Source organism: Schistocerca gregaria, chromosome 8, assembly GCF_023897955.1.
Source record: "Schistocerca gregaria isolate iqSchGreg1 chromosome 8, iqSchGreg1.2, whole genome shotgun sequence".
Lineage (NCBI taxonomy): Eukaryota > Metazoa > Arthropoda > Insecta > Orthoptera > Acrididae > Schistocerca > Schistocerca gregaria.
The window spans coordinates 52,836,250-52,857,526 of record NC_064927.1 but is presented as its reverse complement, the minus strand read 5'-3'; the positions used below and the strand labels follow the sequence as shown (position 1 = coordinate 52,857,526).

The following is a 21,277-nucleotide window of genomic DNA, read 5'->3' as shown; positions in this document are numbered from 1 at the left end:
TGTGACCTGCCGATTGCGTCATCAGCCACCTGCCCTTCTGGCCGAGTGTGGGAAAGCTTTTGTGTGCCACGTATAGAGTCCACTTATTCACCTCACCTAAGAAACTACATAACTATTCAAAAAGTGGTACAGGACCTTTTGTTATTCATGAACAATGTGTAAAAATTTGATACTGCTACCTACAACAGTTTCGGAGCTATGAAAAGCCCATTAAAGAAGTGCTTCACCGAAACTTAAGAAAGTAAATTCAGATAGGAACCGTAACAGTTTGTATTTCTTTTGTTGTTTGAAAGCAGTAATAGCACTCCCAGTGAGCCGATTTATTTTATGAAGATTTTCAATTCTAAACTTTCGATAATTATTCTTTCGGTACGAAAATAAGAGTTCAAAAGGTAATATTTATATTTTGTATTAGGGTGACAGTAAATGAGAGTGAATGTTAGTGTGTATGGGAGACATATATCAAATTTAAAATTTATATCGTGATACACCTTACGTCACAAGCAAGTGTTAACGCCACCAAGTTGTCATGACATTGTAAATCCCCTAACTGGCAGATGACGTATGTCTATGAGTGTTTGCTTATTTAATAAAGCAGCCAGAAAGTCGGCAACGATATAATCAGTTTTGTAAACTTATCTCAGGACTAATTTTCGTTTAGTTTCAATTAATAAACATTATAGTAATAATTTGTCTGTCGAAGTGACGCCAATGAATCTGATGTAGTGATTGGCTCAGAACAGTTTTGGCGCGAGTGAGATCTAGATGTGATCGGATTGGCTGGCCTTTTACAACAGCCAGTCGGAAGTCAGTATTGTTCCCACACACTGCGAGTTACTTAGGTTGCATCAGTAGCTGGAGAGGAGGAGCCGTGGACTAGCTTGTCAGACACGAAGGTCCTGTTAAATATGTCCGTCCCTAAAATATGTAAGATGAAGAAATGTTAGGTCCCTCGAATTCAGATGGTTTTGAAAAGGTAGCTTTTGTTGCTACGAGCATTTTGTAAAAGTTTGAGAAACGTGGCATATTTTGTTCGGGAGATATATGCGTGTGACTTGTTGGACTTCAAAAATTCCGCGTGGCGATGTTCTATGTTCTACTACAGAATATATTCGGTGAGCAATCTTTGTGAAAGAAATCCATTGAATGGCTTATGTAAGAAATGAACTTTATGTGTAGAAAGTGACTGTATATTCGCGCGATTTCTTTCGGAACGGACATGGGAGAATTCTGACTGCTATACATGTGACATAAACTGGGAAGTTATAATAGCAGTTTTGCATATTAAATGTGGGCCGATGACACATGTTTAAGCAAAGAAAATAAAAGCTACTTTTACCAGATTACCGAACTTTCAATGAAAATCAAGACTCCGTTTCTCACCTGATATTTATTATGAATATTTAAAGGAACAAATTTACGCTGCCTCAGTAATTGTAGATATTAGGTGCTGTTTTCATCAACGCTGCTTTTTCATCACCTTTTAAGTATCTACGTTGCAGAGTGAAGGGACAGTGAGCAGACGTCGATCTGAGGTAGGTGAATATCAATTTGCAGCTTGCTTCAGTGACAGTGGATTAAGAGACAGTTCCGTCGCAAAGCATAGTTTAGGCAATCTCCTTAGTAGATCTGTTACATTTTCTACGTGTCCTACCAATTAAGTGCAGTCTTTGGTTAGCCTCTCCCACAACATTTTTTGTCTGTTCCTTGACATTTAAATTGTTTGTAATTGTAATTCCTAGATATTTATTTGAATTTACAGTCTTTAGATTTCACTGATGTAGCGTGCAATCGAAGTTCAGCGGATTCCTTTTAACACTCTTATGGATGTACTCACACTCATCGATATTTAGGGTCAACTGCCAATTTTAGCGCCATACAGGTATCTTTTCTAAATCGTTTTCCAATTTGTTTTAGTCTTCTCATGAATTTACTAATCCATAAACGACAGCGTCGTCTGCAGTTAACTTAAGACGGTTGCTCAGATTGTCTCCCAGATAAGAAACAGCAAAGGGTCTAGAACACTACCTTGGAGAAGGCCATAGAAAACAAATGGGGTGCATACCTCGTTTCCTTAATTCCTTTCTGTAGTTACTGATCCAGGAAATCACCTGTTACTACAGTCTGGAGTGAAAAATTACCTGGCGTTTACATAGACACACTGCAACTCGTTCTACATATTACTGACATAATCCATTACGACGAAGTGCAACAATTCGTACTGCAATATGGCAGAGGCACTCGTAGAGAAAGTGCCTATGTTTCAACTACGGTGTGTGCTGTCGTTTTCTAACTGATGTCATGCAACAGCAATGCTGCAGATGCTACTGATAAGTAAATATTTCTCCTTGATATAAAGCCTCACTTACAGGCTCACTTACAGGCTGTAACGCTCGCTGAAGGGATTCTCAGTTCCATATGACACTCGGTGTTTAAAATGTCTATATTAGGCAGTCAGACTGTATCCTTCACATGAGATGTTACACTATCGTTCTTTAATTGCAGATATTTTGTGTTAACTCGTTCTGAAACTGCTGAGAAACAATAAATCCCTGTGGAAGAGAATAATCTTGCCAAACTTTTCAAAGTTGAAGGTATAGAAATAGAAAACCAGTTAGATACTCTTACGTTTAACATAAATGAACCGCGAAAACTGCCCACATACTTTAGGGAAACCACATAAAGTTCACCCTAAAAAGAGGAATGTCTTAGAATTCGAAAATTGCCGAACTCTTGCCTTACTTCCGAACCTAAAAATAATAATCTCCGTTTTTCTCGAACAGTAGACGTCAAGTACTCGACAAATCAATTTCCGTCCCATAGAAACTGAAGAATCAGAGGAGGAATATAACCTCTAAAAGTAGTTTTGAAATTTATGCAAACTAGTTTAACAGTGTACGTGTGTGACAAAGTGTTTCATAATATAAAACAGCAAAAAAATTTGAGGTACTGAAAACAGTAGGTATAAAGCAGAGAGAGTGATGACTAATGTGGACGCCTTATGTAAATGAGAAGGAAATTATTGGTTGATGCTCTACATAGGTGGAGCCATATACTCAGAAATAAATTCGGCAAGAATGTGCCTTATAAGCAATTATTTTCATTCTGTAGGAAGAAGATGCATTTAAAAACTGAGAGAACGGATTATTAATACAGGAGTAGTGGTAAGTTCCTATGGGAGGTCATCGGTCCCTAGACTTACACACTATTTAATCTAACTTAATCCAAGATACGCTAAGCACAACACTCACACCCATGGCCAAGGGAGGACTCCAACCTTCGATGGGGGGAGCAGCGAGAACCGTGGCAAGGTGTCAAGACAGCGCGGCTACCCAGCGCGGCTTCAGGAGTAGATACGCTGATTGCTCAGCTGTTTTATCTGAAAGTGAACAAGATCTCGAATCCATCTTAAATGTGTAAGTCATGACAAAACTGTGTAACATGAAAAAACAGAGCCTGAATCAAGGTGATGGATTGTGACAAAGGACCACAAACGAGAGTACGAGTACATGAGCGTGGTACGGTATTGAAAGTAGCTGGCTCGTTACTTACTCAGTTAACAATATCACGGGAGGTGGAAGAAGCAAAGAACAAATAAGAACTGCCGCCGGTGAAAAGAAAAGGGGTACCAAATGCAGAAAAGTTTTCAGTGAGCATGCGTTACCAGTGTGTCATTGTATGACTGTGAGACTGGACGGTGTGACTGGAGGATACAAGAGAAATCTTTCGCAGTTTTGTCTTAGAGGCGAATACTGTAAATCAAATAGACAGATGAAATGACAAATTATGAAATCTTTAAAACAGGACATCATGGAATTCTTTTGTAAAAGAAGGAGTTTAGAATGTTGTATATCTATTGACAAATAACAGGCTCCTAAAGGCAATAATAGACGGGTATGTCAATGGAAAATTTTCAGATAAGGAGCGATACTGAAGTACATAAGTCGCAGTATAAAAGGTATCGGTTGCAACACCTAAAGAAACTGGGTCTACTGCCAAATAGTTTTCGGAATCATCGCTGATGAAGAGGACGTTCCTACATTAACTCTACAACAGGCAAATGAGTAGTTGCAATTGAAATATTTTACCTCTCCCAATTTCCTCTACCTGTTTTGATGTATCATAGCGCAGCGTCTCAAAATTTCTCACCCATTTGATGTTAATATTAACAATTTGTGCAGCAAGACTGCTCTTTATTGTGAGCCAAACTGTCTCCTGTCAGTCCTTGCTCTCCTTCTCCATCATTTCCAGCAATTATAATTTATCAACGCGTGTAATTTTAATCTTTCACCCCCAAAATAATGTTCGTGTGCTCTGTCTCTCATCATAAGCCAGACTCCTCGTCTGACTCCCTTCTGACTTGCTGAAGTCAGCAACTGAAGCTACTATCTCACTCGCTCCACATTCTAACAACCATCTGTCGGAAACTTTAAGACAAAAAAGAACACATTGCCAAAACCATACCACACTCGTAGAACAATCTCTTAACTTTCTTTACTGCATTATAAAAGTACCTCCAAAAAAATTAATGAAACTAATAATCTGTTTAATATTGTTGTCTATATTTGTAGACATTTTTTCGGGCCATCACGTTATGTTACTGTGGGTTTCTTTAGTAAAGCAACACATAAAGCTCTCTAGTTAATGACTGCATTATTGCGGTCAATCATACTCATGAACACATTATAGTAGAGATATTTATTTAACTGTGTGATAAGGAAATGGAAAAGACCATTAAATTATTTTGCTGTAAGACACTTTCATAACTGTGACAAATCTCTGCCAACTCTCACCCACCAAAAAACAAATAAAGTCATCAATCCTGAACATTCATAAGTAGGACCACACCAAGGTGGTTCCCTACCTCTTCACCCCAGAGTGGCACTTGCACCGTGCATCCTCCGTTATTGGCTGGATGTATTCCAATCTCTGTCTTCCACTACAGTTTTTACCCTTTAGAGCCCTTTCTTTTCCCTGATGTCTTAACAGCTGTCCTGTCGTCCTGTCCCTCCTTTTCAGTATTTTCCATAAATTCCTTTCTACGCGGTTCTGCGGAGAACCTTCTCGTTCCTTACATCATCAGTTCACCTAATTTTGAATATTCTTCTGTAACACCACACATCAAATGTTTCGATTCTCTCTCGTTCTGGTTTTGCCACAGCCCATGTTTCACTAAAATACAATGCTGTGCTTCAAACATACATTCTCACAAGGAGCTCAAGGTCGAAAGTTCGATCTTTAATGAGGTTCATTCGAAGGCGTTGCATTAACAGTTATAACTGGAAAAATATTAGTTGCTAATGACTTAACATGTGCATCAGGGGGGGGGGGGGGGTGGCGGGAAGAGTGTCCTGGACGAATAGAGATCAACCTGTTACAGGATGTATGTATTACACTTCACAAAATAGACATTGTCGGCGTTGAAGAAATGTTCAAAGCAAACCATTAACTTTGAGCTGTGGAAAAATTTGCTGTATTGAAGAGAGCGCCGCAGCGCGAAGTATGAAGCAGTCGCCCCCCGTTTCTGGCGGTGGCGCCGCTGTGGCAATCGCAGCTTTGGTGTTTCCCTCTGGTGGAAAAGGGGAAAAGTTGCCTGTTCACGTGCATTTAAGGGGCGCTATAAGCTCGCCAGTTAGTCTGAGTTGGTCTCGTCGAGTCGGTCAGTTGGTCAGCTGGGTCAATGTGGGGCAGTCAGGGTCTGGAGTTCTAGTACGTGTTAGGCCTCCAGTCTGCTCGAGTTTGTTCAGGCAATGCACATTGGCGATTGGATTGAACGGAGGTCGGTCTCTTCCCGGGGCAGGGATGTCGGGTAGCCTGAGGGCATGTTTCCTCTGCAGGGGTGGGTCCGACCGAGTGATTGCTTAGTCAGTGTCGGTCTGCCGTTGGGAGTGCCAGGATGTCCGTCGTTCGGATCGACTTTAAGCCCGATTGGATCGATTGGTTGGTTGGTCGGGTACTGACACAAGTAGCCTTGTCCGTCTTCAGCGTCGTCGCATGTGAGGTCGCCACGTGACTCCAGTGGGCCGCTCCGTATAGCGAGGCGTAGTGGCTTCGCGTCCTTCACGAGAGCAACAAGAGTCAACCTACGACATCGGTCTGGTCGGAGCGAGCTGCGACGCAATGAGACGGGAGGTCGGCGCGCCTTCCTACGTCCCTTGAAGCGGCTGGCAGCGGACGCTTCGTGAGAGCGTCTTCGGGGTGCTGCGCCAGGTCTTTGCCAGAATCTTTGTTTCAGTTACTTGTTAAATTCTATTTGTGTTCTTGGTCCGTCTCTCGTCCCCAGCCTGTTCGTCTCTCTCGTCCATATTTGTTAGGCAGTTAGTGTCTGTATGTCTGTCGGTCGGTCGGTCTGCCATACGTTTATAGCTGCCTCTGTCATGTTTGTCGGATTCGGTATTAATGAATTTATAGAATGAAGGTAAAGAGCGAATTCCTGAAATGTTTTTTGCTTGCCTATCATCTTGCGAGGCGGTATATGTGCAATGTGGGGCATGTTGTACACTTGATGTAAGTCTGGACTTCACGAGTTTTATTTAAGCAGTCATTTTTATAAAGTTGCCACCCTTTAACGGCAAGAGACCTTTTAAAAAAAAATAGCACTTTGGTGGCAAATGATGTCTTAGTGTGAGAGTTTGTAGTATTTCCATCCCTCTTACGGGGTGCATAGTTAATGTGTTTGTGTGAGTTGCTAAAGTAATCTGGTGTGTCGCAGATTTGCACCAGTGAAGTTTATCAGAGGTCGTTGTGAGCGGTCGTGACTACGGCCGTGTTGAAAGGAAGCGGAAGCTTCTCAGCCCAAGGGCTCCTACTAATATATATATATATATATATATATATATATATATATATATATATATATATATATATATGTGTGTGTGTGTGTGTTAATGTTCTTGGTGAATCGCTAGTAAATGAAGTAAATTCTGTAAGAAAAGGTTTTAAAAGTAAAATTAACGGATCAAACTTGCACAATGAAAATCAAATGAAAAATGGCTTTATCACAAAGGTTCACACTATCAAGATCGAGCGCGAAATCCTTGGGATTTACAAACTGTGCAGGACTCTCTGTCAGGTATCCATATCGAATCATATTGGCGCAACTGGCTGAAGAGAACCGATGGAATGTGATAACATGCAGCCGAATATGAAGCAGACTTTTGTGGAGCTTGTCATAAAACTGGCTATGCTTAATGGCGTAGCGACAGATAGTGCGGTAATATGTTTTATAGGCGCGGAAAAAAACATCTAGAAGCTGAATTTGGTTAGTGGTTCTACATGGTAGGAATTGCAATGTCAAACACTTATCAGAAGGGATAACTGACACTATGATTTTATATGCAGGCGAGAATTCAAGCAAAAGTAAGCTATTTGACCAGCTATTGGTCAAATGCACTGCTCATATCACGGCTGCACTTCTCTCACGACCATTTTCTCACTGTTGCTTGCTGTGACGCAAATATTCCGGACTTCCGTTACAAGTTCACGCACGCGAGAAAGAATCTAGGGGAAAAAGCACCTCCAACTTTTGTCAACACAGTAAATAATTTACCAACAATTCACCATCCAGCTCTAGTTTTCAGGCTTCCTTTAGTATGCATTTCCTCTTTGTATCCCGATTGGTCAGAGTTGGAAATGGATTTCTTGCTGAGCTACGGGGTAAGTTTTTATACCTCATACACAAATTTTCAGGCCGAATCAGCAGTTTTCTGTGCACCGTCAAGTCGACGCTCTGTATGAAATCTCGTTATGTTCCAGTTCTGTAGCATAATGTGAAGTTATACAACCATCCACTGCTTCGCTAGAAAGTAATGTAATCATTGCCACGCTCAATTTTATGTGCATAACATAGTAGGTGATTATCATTGCGTACTGTAAATTGTATCGAGCACTCTTGAAAAACTACACGGCTGCGAACGTATTCGAAATACGATCATAATTTTTTTTTACTATGCTGCGGACGATATTCTGTGTACGAAATTATGTTTAGTGCCAGCTCTTTGAACGACGATTGCCCTTTACTACGTTTCACTGAAGACGGGATTTGTAGCTCCATGTCGGACAACGATGATGAACTACATAGCTCAAGATCTGTTTGTTTCACTTTCAGTTGTTAAGCGCGTGTAGTCGTCACCGTACTACTTATGTACATAGTCCGCACAGTTAAACGTATACGACACCACGCATTCCGCTGACTCATCTTACAGAAACGCTAATATTCATCTGCCACTGCTTTCTCACTCTCCAAAAGTCCTGACGAAGTGCCAACTTCGGCAACTGTCGCCGTAGAGAGAATGCAATTTTTGCTTTGTTTATCGTTGCCATTGCTCTACTTTTGTCTCAACATCACTAGCACTGTAGCACCATCACCGTATCACTTTAACTATGCAAAGTAGCCTCACGCTGTGCTTGCCATTGGATACCTGCAGACCCGAGCAGCCAGTACTGTGGTGGCGTGGCAGACGATATGTGAGGGTTGAATGCGGTAAACATCGCTGACCTTTTGCAACCTCGCACTCAAGGAGTTCCTTGTCAGAAATTTAGCTCTCACATTAAGATCTATATTTGATAACAGCAGACTTTCCTTCGCCGGGAATGTCGTTTATACCCGTAGTAGTCTGCTTTTTATGTTGTCCTCGCTCCGTCCATCAAGGACTACTTTACTGCCTACTTAGCAGAATCCCTTAATTTCATCTAATTCGTGATCCCAAATTCTGATGTTAAGTTTCTCTTTGTTCTCGTTTCTGTTACTTCTCGTTACATTCGTCTTTCTTCGATTTACTCTCAATACATGTTCTGCACGCATTAGGCTGCCCAATCCATTTAACAGAGCCTGCAGTTCTTCTTCTCTTTCATTCAGGACAGCAACGTCATCAGAGGATCTTATCACTGATATCTCTTCGCCCTAAAATTTAATCCCACTCTGGGGCCATTCTTTGATTCCCGTGGTTGCTTCTTCCATACGTAGATTGAACAGTAGAGGTGAAAGATTACATCCCTGTCTTAGACCCTTTTTACTACGAGCACTTCGTTCATGGTCTTCCAGTCTTGATTCGTAACACGTCTTTCCCTGTAGCTTGCCGTTATTTTTCTCATAATTTCGATCGTTTTGCACCCTCTTAAATTGTCGAACTATTTTTTCCAGGTCAACAAATTCGACGAACGTTTCTTGATTTTTCCTCAGTTTTGGTTCTATTATCAACCACGACGTCAGAACTGCACCTCTGGTGCCTTTACCTTTCTCAAAGCCAAACTGATAGTCATTTAACAGATCCTCAGTCTTCTCTTCCATTCTTCTGCACGTAATTCCTGCCAGAATTCCTGTCAACAGCTTGGATGTATGAACTGTTAAGCCGATTGTGCGATAATTCTCGCTCTTGTTGGCTAATGCTATCTTCTGAATCGTATGCATGATGTTTGATAGTCTAATAGTATTACGCCAGTCTTATTCATTCTACACATCAACCTGAATGGTTGTTTTGTTGGCGCTTTCCCCAATGGTTTAATAAATTGCGACGAAATGTTGTCAATCCCTTTTACCTTATTCGATCTTAAGTCTTCCAAAGCTCTTTTAATTTGTGATTACAATACTGTATCCCCCATCCCTTCCCTCTGTACTCCTTTTTCTTCTATCACTTCATCAGACAAGCCGTCATCGTCATAGACCTTCAGTGTACTCCTTCCATACATCCGCCCTCTCGCTGCATTTCACAGTCAAATTCCCGTTGCACTCTTAATGTTAGCGCTCTTACTTTTAATTTCACCGAACGTTGTTTTGTGTTTTCTATACGCTGGGTCAGTCCTTCCGACAATCACTTCTTTTTCGATTCAACCGGCCATTTCTCCTTAGCTTCTCTGTAAATCCTACGTATTTCGTTCCTAAGTGACCTGCATTTCTGTATTCCTCAATTTACCGGAATATTTTGTACTTCCTTCTTTGGTCGATCACCTGAAGTATTTTTTTCTGTTTTAAAAGGTTTCTTCGTGGTTACATTCCTTGTACCTATGTTCTCCTTGCCAACTTCTATGAATATACTTTTTAGAGCTGTCCGTTCCTCTACAACTGAACTGGCTCCTGAGCTATTCGTTATCACAGTGTTTATAGCATCGGAGAACTTCAAGCATATCTCTCGCGCATTGATTCTTTCTGACTAGTCTCTCAAACTTCGGCCTACCCTTCATCGTTCTGATTTGAATCTATATCTGTCTCTGGGTATTCCTTACAATCCATTATCTGATTTCAGAATCCCTGTTTGACTATGATGTAATCTAAATGGCATCTTCTTGATTTTTCAAGTATAGCCCCTGCTCCTGCGATTCTTGAAATGAGTATACGCCATTACTGATACTTATGGCAGAACTTAGTCTTTCTCCTCTCTCGTTGTCAAGCCAATACTCTTCCATAATTCCTTTTTCTAGTACCTACTACTTTATCATTGGCTGTGAAGTCGAAAGAGGAAATTATAAAAATCCTGTTAAATGATATAGACGCTTTGAAAAGTGAAATACGACTACTGACGCAAGAAAATGAAGACCTAAAGCGTCAAGAAAATTGTAATTGTATGAAAACACCTGTTCTGGAGAATACACAAGAAAATGAGCGAAACATTAATAATGGACGAAGTCGCGAAAATTGGTGGAGTGATACACTTCCACAGTCCTTAAAAGAATGTCTGACATATTTGGAATAAGCTGAAGACTTTAAATCTAGTAATACTTATGATGAGCAAAAGTGACACAACAAAAAGAGTACACAAGCAGCGCAGTAGTCAAACGAATCCTCTTAAAGAAGAGTTCCTCGTTATTGGCAACAGTATGCTGACAAACATCGAAGTATCAAACACATAAAATGGTGTACGTGCTCAGAAAATGAATAAACATCTGAACATCTGAGTTATTAAACTAGGAAGGAACTTCAAGAGATGAACCAGCTGGAACTACAAAGCTAAATTCCTACATGAGGGTACGAATTTCCTTCCAAGCAGAAGCTAAGAAGAAAGTGTTACTGAGGCAAGAAACAAGATTCGAATAGCACCTCTACAAGGCTTCTACTATTGTAATAAGTGGCATAATACACAGGTCAGTGAGCAAAACAAATATAGCAGGAATAAATTCCTTAATCAAAGAGAACTGCAACAGGTTAGGAACTGCATTTATAAATCCTAATAAATTATTAATAAAAATCTGGGGATAGATGATTTACATCTTAATAAATTAGGTTCCAAAACACTTAGCAGAATGTTTGCTGATACTTATCGAATCATAAAAAAAGAGAAACTAAAAACTGCTGATGGGGATGTTAAAGAACCTTACCGACTTCTGACCAATAGCAAACATAAACGAAGGAACAATAAAAATATTAACTAAAATAGAAGTCTTTAAGGTAGCTACCAGCTTTTCTAGGAAAAGTAAGTTTCGTGGAGCTTCATGCATACTTATTCACTCAGATTTAGATTACTAGTAGGAAGTGACTTCAACTGTTTAAAGGGGGAGTGTATTTTTGATGGTTGTTGTGTCAAATTAAGGAACCCAAATATTGTTATAATCTCGGTTTATAAAATCCTAGGGAAATTCACAATTGAGCGTTTCCTATGTAAATTTCAGTTTTTGCTACAGGACCTTAGTATAGAAAGAAGATGAAAATTGTAATTGCTGTGGATTTGAGTATCAATGGGTTGACTGAAAACGGTGAAGCATCAAAATTCATTGACTTAATGAAAAATACGGTTTCAAATCAAATTTTTCAAAACCAATGACTAAAATGCTCTGTCAGCTACATGTATTGACAATATTTTAACGAATTACGTTTTTGAAATTCTGATCATTCAGTAATATTCATTGAGTTGCCCGGGTCAAGTAAGGAAGTTCTGTGTAAAAAGGTCCATGTAAAATGAAACTTTAATTTTGGTAAACATGATTTCATTTTGTCACAAGGTGAATGAGAGAGAATGGTAGTTTGACAAACATTTAAAGCACTGCAAACTTTTAAACATTAAGTAGTTTTTTAAATGTTTTCAATGAAACATTTCCACCTGAAACTTATTTTAGTAAAGCTTAAAAAAATTGAAGTAGATCACTAAAGGTACAAAAATCTCCAGTGCCAAGAAAAGGCAGCTACAGGATGAACTAAGATATAATAAAAGTTCTGATATTATTCAAACGTTAGACAATACAAAATTAGATTTAAGAAAGTTGTCAAGACATCTAATCAAATGGCAAGTAATGAAAATAAATCAAAGGCAGTGTGGTCAGTTGTGAAATCTGAATTAGGTATTAAAGCATCTAGTCATGAAATTTGTAAAATCAAGCCGCGCGGGATTAGCCGAGTGTTCTAAGGTGTTGCTGTCATAGACTGTGCTGCTGGTCCCGGCAGAAGTTAGTCCTCCCTCAGGCACGTGTGCGTGTGTGTTTGTCCTTAGGATAATTTAGGTCAAGTAGTGTGTAAGCTTAGGGATTGATGACCTTAGCAGTTAAGTCCCATAAGATTTTACACACATTTGAACATTTTGTAAAACCAAGCTTGAAGATAAGGTTATTGTAAATCCAGCTCGAATTTGAAAATGCTGCAATGAATTCTTCATTAGTGTAATTAAATCATACATCAATGTTTCAGTTTATGACTATATAGTATGTCTCTTTGGACTTGATCTAATGTCTGAATGCTTCACAAAATTTAAAGTGGTGTCAGTGACAGAAGAAGAAAACACCATATTAACACTGAAAAACAAAAAAAAAAATTGCAATTCAAATTGGTATTGGATGCACACCAAAATTCTCAAATTTGTGCGTAAGATAATAGGACACCTGGTATCTTTAATAATAAACCAGTCTTTTGAACACAGATGTTTCCCAGAGGAGCTATAGTATGCAGAAGTAAAACTGCTGTTCAAAAAGAGGGTCAAGAGAGAGTATGGGAAATTATCATCCATATCTCTTCCCCTAGTACTTTCGAAAGTATTCGAAAAAGCTGCTGCCATGCAGATTCAAAGTTTTATTGAAGAACATGAGATTATTTTGAAAACTCAATTTGGCTTCAATGCGGAAAAACATTACACATGCAATAAACAAGTTTGCTGGTAAGATCAGCTTATCATTAGCCAATCAGAATTAAGTGAGACGGATCTTTTGTGATCCCACAAAAGTTTTTGATTCAGTAAGTCGTGCATAAATCATGCACTTCTTAATCACAAAGTTAACATGCGTGGAATTAGGGTTGTGCTTTACAGTGGCTTACTTCATAACTGTGCAACAGGAAACAGAATGGTTGTCTCTACAAATGCAGAAAATTATCCAAATGAAAGATAGTAATGCAAGGTATTTCTCAAGGTTCTATCCTAGGACCTATTTTGTTTCTATTCTATTTGGGTATTTGTGGTATGGTCTTATGGGACGAAACTTCTGAGGTCATAAGTCCCTAAGCTTACATACTACTCACGCTAAGGACGACACACATACCCAAGCCCGAGGAAAAAGGGAGGACTCGAACTTCAGACGACGACGGGGGGGGGGGGGGGGGCGGAGGGGGACGAGGAAGCCGCGCATACCATGACAAGGTGCCGCAGAACGTGTGGCTACCTCTATTCTACATTAATAACCATCAATCAATATGAATACCCCATCAGTCTTATTTGCAGATGACACAACTGTATTAATTGAAAAACAGGACCCAGAAACTATTCCTGTCAGCATCATCAATACAATAGATCATTCAGAAACTTGGTTTCATCTCAATGGATCAATCCTAGACATCCCAAAAACCGATGTTGTCCAGTTCAGAACAAAACATACAGCATCCCAGGAAATTAAAATAAATCACAAAAATCGAAATCTAGAAAAAGTGGATTCTGTGAAATTTTTAGAACTAAACCCAGATAACAATTTAAACTGGAGTAAACATGTTGAGTATGTATGAAACACGCGAATGCCACTGAAATGAACACAAGGAAAATTGGATACCATAGCTACTTACAGTCAGTTATGAGGTGTGGTATTGCTTTTAGGGGAAAGTAGAGCGAGTTAATGTGCATACTGAAATTCCAGAAAAAAATTGTTAGGAACATGTGTGCTCTACATTCAAGAAATTGATGTCACCCATTATTTGAAAATCTGACATTGTTAAGAGTGCCCTCCTTTTATACCTATGATATTATAATTTTTTTACATAACAATTTAGAATTATGACAGGAAAACTGCTTTGACCACACTTACAATACAAGAAATTAAGAAAGTTTTAAGCTGCCCACTCATCGTTTAAAATTATATGCTCCAACTCCCTAGTACACGAGAATGAAAATTTACAACAAACCAAAAGTCAAGAACATTCTGAGTATGAACCTAGATTGACAGAAATGAAAACTGCACAATACTGTACATCATTGATGCTACTACTCATTTGAAGAATTTATGAACGATGAACTGAATATTTCAGCAAGATGTAGCTTATCAATTGTCTTATTATGTAAACATGTGAAAGCATCTTTTGACAAAAAATTAGATTGACGTTAAATCCTCTTATTAACTATAATTTTATATCAGTGAAATTGTATAAATCATTCTCCCTTATCCATTAACGACCTTTTGTCACAAAAGATCTCACAGGTAGGTCATACAATGTTGGATAGTGACACATCTTCTTAAGACGTGATTGAGTAATGGAGTATAATAAAACTAGATGATGTAAACCATAAATGATCTTCAACGCGAGGCTTGGCCCTTCAATAAATTAATGCCGTCACTAGTGAAAGAACATTTCGTATCAGCGTTTGGGTTACATCTGTCCAAACATGGCGGACGCTTGAGCGCCACAACCACAACATGCTCCAGCCTCAAGTATAGACGAAACATCCATCAGCAAGCGTCCCCCTTCCTCTCCACTTTGCGGTGACCACGATGACCAGCATCACTGGCCACTAGCAGCATCTCCTCACAAGTGCCTTCTGCTACCATGGGAATTGCGAGAACTCTCCGGCGCCCCCACCTCCAGTGATGTCATGATTGGCACCGCCGGCCACCAACCCTTTGCTCATCCAGTGGTCAATGCGTACTGGTCGTTACCCATTCCTTCTTTCCGCCCCCACCCGCTGCATCAGCTGGGGTATAAGTGCCCGTTTCGTGGGGGAGGGACCTGGTATCTGTTGAATCCTCTGCGAAGGATAGACCTCAATAGCCGATAGAGGGCACCACGGCCGTGCTACACTTGCACGGTGAACTTGCCACTGTCCTGCCACGTGAGTGCGCCGGTCAGTACCACGGCCGGTATTTTTGGTAGCTGCAGTGTGCACGGCCAGTCAATTCAGCGTTCACACTTGGTATACTTCGCTATAGTATAACTTTTGAGTAACTAACTTGCATGCCACCCAGTTGTCCTCTCTGATTCTGCTGCACTTGACTTTGTCATCGTTGTGCCGACTGCTTTTCTTAAGATTGTCATTGTCCTGGTATGTTATCTTGTCCGTAATCTGTCTGCCATATTTTGTTCTTCATTCCGTTGGGTTGGGTTCCTCTTCTGTAGGTAACTGTTCCACGTGGGTGATCCCAATATCTGGCTACTGCAGATATGGCATTGAGGACGAGCAAACAGGAAGTTATTTAGTAGTTATTAGCTCGCTTGCTGGAGAAACAGCAGCCGTTAATGCAGCAGGAGCAGCAGCAACAGCTCCAGCTAGATTTGTTACAAAAATCGCTTCACATCCAGGCGCACAAACTCAGAGCTCACGAGACGCAGCTGTACCGGGCTGCAGAAGCTCGTGCTAGTCACACCTCTGTACTCCCTCCGTCGTCCCACCATTCAGTTAGGCTTGGGAGGACTGGGACACACAACTGCATCGTCCGAAACAGTATTTCTCGGCCTTTGTCACGGATGATACACTGCAGCGGTCGTTGTTTTTTGTCTAGGGGTTCGCTAGTTGTTCAAATTTTTCAGTAATATCAAAGTGCTCTGAAAACAACAGATGAAATATATATATATATATATATATATATATATATATATATATATAAAATAGTGACCTGGTAGAATAACATGTTCAAACATTGTCCTGAAAGTCATTCTGAGACAAGTTTCTTATCTAAAAAGGGGGATATAAATTTTGGCCTTAAGACTGGGAAACGTTGCAGATTGACTATCCTTTAGATAAGTCTATAATTTGTAAATTTGGGTCATATTCAAGAAATAACGTAATGTAGCTGTGCCATGTTTTAACTTGAGATAGTTAGAGAACGAGTTCAATAAGGGAACGTGGTAGCCAAGACTATTACCAAGTCTATTAAAACTTTCTGAGACTAAAGTAGTGACTTAAGCGTATACCAGGTGCACTTGATAACCACCGCCTAGTAGGAAATTTGACCACCGTTTACAATCATAATTAGGAAAGTTGTGAGAAATTTTGGGTTATAGTAGAAACTGTTCTTATTATCTAGGCGAGTGAGCTCTCTGTTAGCGACGACTGCTCCCTCTGCCGTTCGCGCCATTGGCGGTTGTCGGGCAGCGCAGCGGTAGTACAGAGGGAAGGCCACAGCACAACACGGCACTTCACACAGGCCGACGAGGCAAGCGCTGCACGAGGCCGGCGTGCTAGTGAAGTGTCGTGTCGCAAGCGGAATGACGTCATTTACAGATGCTTTTCTCAATTTACTTTTCGTTTAGTGACTGAATGAGACTTGAAATGACTTTATATACATATTTATCTCATATATCAGCATTTTGCTTCATTCTTCTGTGTGATTAATGGAATATTGCTTGAAGTTTCCACATTAGGCCAGTATAGGTGGCATTGGTCAAACCAGCCAGTAGTTAATAACATAATTAGTTACGAACGGTAAAGCTCAGACAGAGAAGTAAAAACCTAGATGACACATAAAAGATGAACGAGGCGAAAATGAGCGTAAGGAGGGCAATGATACAAGCGTTCAATGATTTTGAAAGTAAGAAGTTGTCAACAGGCCTGAGTAAAAACACTAAGAGATTTTGGTCGTATGTAAAATCAGTAAGTGGATCAAAATCGTGTATTCATTCTCTGTGACCACACCGGCATCGAAACGGAAGCTAACAGAGAGAAAGCCGAAATACTAACTACGGTGTTCCGAAGTTGTTTCAGCGTGCATCACGGTACACAATGTGGCAATCCGATGGGAGAGTGTGGCTATGGCGAATGCCCGATGAATGTCATCTGCCAGCTTGTGTAGTGCCAACAGTAAAATTCCGAGGCGGAGTTTTTATGGTGTAGTCGTGTTTTTCATGGAGGGGTCTTACACCCCTTGTTGTTTTGCGTGGTACTATCACAGCACAGGTCTACATTGATGTTTTAAGCACCTTCTTGCTCCCAAAGCTGAATATCAATTAGGGGATGGTGATTGCATTTTTCAACACAATCGAGAACCTGTTTACAATGCGCGGCCTGTGGCGGAGTGGTTACGCAAATATAACTTCTCTGTAATGGACTGGGCTGCACAGAGTCCTGATCTGAATCCTATAGAATTCCTTTAGGATGTTTTGGAACGCCATCTTTGTGATAGGCCTCACCAACCGACATCGATACCTCTCCTCAGTGTAGCACTCCGTGAAGAATGGGCTGCCATTCCGCAATAAATCTTCCAGCGCCTGACTGAACGTATGCCTGCGAGAGTGGAAGCTGTTATTAAGTCTAAGGCTGGGCCAACACCATATATAATCCCAGCATTACCAATGGAGGGCGCGACGAACTTGTCATTTTCACCCAGGTGTCTGGATACTTTTGATCGCATAGTGTATAAAAGGGAACGACAGGATGTATTACTGTTTTTCTTTTGACTGTTGTCCTAAATTTACTTTCATTACTCCTTCACTTCAGGTACTACTAGTCACTTCTCATGTTCACCATGTCAACAAGGACCTTAGCTTCATGTAAACAATTAACTGTAATTGGTGTTAAAACATTGCCTGTTATCTTCACTCTCTGTTTACAGCCATCAAGTTCAAGCGGTAATAAATTAAGTACTAACAATTTTGTTTAATATGGGAATGTCGTGTTCTTTAGAGTAAAAAGTCACTCTCATTCCAATATTTCATTTAAGTCATAAATCTCCCAGTGATGCGCAACGTCTCTCTTGTAACACCTGGCAGTGGAGTTTGGTTAGCATCTCTGTAACTCTCTCTCTCTCTCTCTCTCTCTCTCTCTCTCTCTCTCTCTCTCTCTCTCTCTCCGGCTAAGCGATTCCCTGACGAAACGCACCGCCCTTCGTTATTATATCTTTTCTACCTCCTCTATGAATTCTACCTGATAGGGATCCCAGATAGGTGTACTCAAGTATCGGGCGAACAAGCACCTTTTAAGCCACTTCCTTCTTGGATGAGTTCTAGGCATGTCGTACTACTCTGCAGCAAATGGCTCTGAGCACTATGGGACTTAACTTCTGAGGTCATTAGTCCCCTAGTACTTATAACTACTTAAACCTAACCAACCTAAGGACATCACACACATCCATGCCTTAGGCAGGATTCTAACCCGCGACCATAACGGTCCACACTGTAGCGCCTAGGACCGGTCGGCCACGCTGGCCGGCTATCACGCATTACAAAATCTGCCGTTGATGATAGTAGATCTTATGAACAATGGCCCCATAAATGCGTAAAAGACAGTGATGCCATTTAGTAATTTCAAGTCTTGGAGTTTGTGTTCATCAGTATGTAGACACAAGCACAAACTAGTGGACTGCAATTATCAACTTCATAATTTTAATTGTTTATATATCTCTTGTGCATCAAAAGAAGTTATACATACTACTGTAACATACTGTAGCAATGCTGGAAGGGTTTCCAGGGTCGTGTATACCAACAATGTATTCGTAAAACAGTAGCTTCTTGAGTTGTCGTGTTTTCGCTTATTACACTGCAGAGCCAAAGCGACTGGTACACATGCCTAATATCGTATAGGGCCCCCACGAGCACACAGATGTGCCACAACACAACGTGACATGGACTCGGCTAATGCCTGAAGTAGTGCTGGAGGGAATGGACACCATGAATCCTGCAGGACTGTCAACAAATCCGTAAGAGTACGAAGCATGGACATCTCTTTTGAACGCGTTGCAAGGCATCCCACATATGCTCAATAATGTTCGTGTATGGTGAATTTGGTGGCCAGCAGAAGTGTTTAAACTCAAGAGTGTTTCTGGAGCCACTGTGAAGCAATCCCAGACGTGTCCCCACACGTCGCATTGTCCTGTGGGAATTGCAGAAGTCCGTTGGAATGCGCAATGGACATGAATGGGTGCAGATGATCAAACATGATGCTTATGTAGTTGTCACTGATCAGAGTAGTATCTAGACGTATCAGGGGTCCCATATCACTCCAACAGCAAACGCCCTACACTACCAGCTTGAACAGTCCCCTGCTGACATGCAAGGTCCATGGATTCATGAGGTTGTCTCCACGTCCGTACACGTCTATCCGCTTCACATAATGTGATAAGAGTCTCATCCGACTAAGCAACATGTCCCCAGTCATCAACAGTCCAATGTCGGTGCCGTCGGGACCAAGTGAAGAGTGAAGCTTTGTGCAGTCATCAAGGGTACACGAGTGAGCTTTAAGCTCCGAAGGCCCATATCGATGATGTTTCGTTGAATAGCTCGCACGGTGACACTTGTTGATGGACCAGCATTGAAATATGTAGCAATTTACGGAGGGCAGCACTTCTGTCATGTTGAACGATTCTCTTCAGCCGTCGGAGGTCCCGTTCTTGCAGGATGTTTCTCCGGTAGCAGCAATGTTGAAGATTTTATGTTTTACCGGGTTCCTGATATTCACGGTAGACTAGAGAAATTACAGTACGGTAAAATTCGCACTTCATCGCTTCCTCGGAGATGCCGTGTGTCATCGCTCGTGCACCGATTGTAAAACCATGTTCATACTCAATTAAATTTTGATAACCTGCCACTGTAGCGGCAGTAACCGATCTAACAACTGCGCGAGACGCTTGTTGTCTTCTATAGGCGTTGCCGACCGCTGCGCCGTATTCTGCCTGTTTCCATATCTCTGTTCAAATGGTTCAAATGGCTCTGTGCACTATGGGATTTAACATTTGAGATTATCAGTCTCCTAGAACTTCTTAAACCTAACTAATGTAAGGACATCACACACATCCATTCCCGAGGCACATATCTCTGTGTTTGAACATACGTGGCTATATCAGCTTCATTGGCGCTGTATATTGTTCTACTTTGTACAAGTAAATCATTTTTACAGTGATATTGGAACATTCCACAGCTTTGCTACAATTGTTGCCGTAATGATACATGGAACATGAACACATAAATAGACAGAATTAGAACTAGATTAGACTATAATACTAGATGCATTAATATACTGGAACTCAATTATGAAGCAAACTTCATAACAGTCACATTATTGCAAGGCGACGGAGGGCTGTTACTATTTCATGCAGTAACCCTACCAAAATGAGGTAAGTTAGTATCAAATTAATTTCTTGGACCATGATATGCTGAACGGAACCCGATAGTGTCACACATCTCTTGATAATTTTTATCTTTCCGGATCTTGTTTGTTACTCACTTTTAAAATTTTATTTTAAATGCAGTTTTGTCCCTCCCACATACCGATGTCTACAGAAGATTTTCTACTGGACATTTAATTCTACTTTTCCTATTTTGCTATGGGTATCAGCAGCGTCAGTCCTTTTCTTTACTAAACCCCCCTGCAGTCACCTGCTATAGACGAGAGCATTGCGACGTTAGTATCTAGTGAGAGGGTGTTCCTAGCTTTCGCTCGGAACTGGGAAAAGTTCGCAAGTCTTCCGTGTTCCCAGCGGGCGGGCACACGCCTCAGCGGCACAAACCGGATTTCCCGCCGCTTTTGAAACTGAGTACTTTGATTGGCCCTGTCGAATACCATGCCGATGTTCCTAGAGCTTTCTGGAACTTGTCGTTGTTCAGGGACGGCCTAGGAGCAGTGGTTGCTTATGCAGTGTCACCCGCCTTGGTTGGGCTCAGCGGCCCACGCTTTTTGGCATGAGCTCGGGTAGATCGGTTCCCGCCCCACCATAAAGAACTGACTCTGGACACGTAACCTGGGGGAAGCCTGTGAATTTTTTTTTCCAGAGACAGACGGACACTGCCAGCTGGTGAGCAGAGACATTGCTCATTGAACGTGGTGTTCGATATTAAATTGGTTTGAGATTTTACATGTTAGGTCACGTTCATACCTGATGGTATCAGCACTCTCAGGCGCTAGTGAGAGATTTAATTATTTCACTTTCTCGTCTCAAGTTTAAATCTTTAGTGTGG

At 40.9% G+C, this 21,277-nt stretch overlaps 1 protein-coding gene across 4 annotated transcripts in view; it reads right to left on the bottom strand.

Moving 5' to 3' along the window:
- Positions 1-21,277, bottom strand: part of LOC126284587 (putative ankyrin repeat protein RF_0381) — a 66,005-nt gene that overhangs the window by 26,479 nt on the left and 18,249 nt on the right. The gene's annotated exons all lie outside the window — the stretch shown is intronic.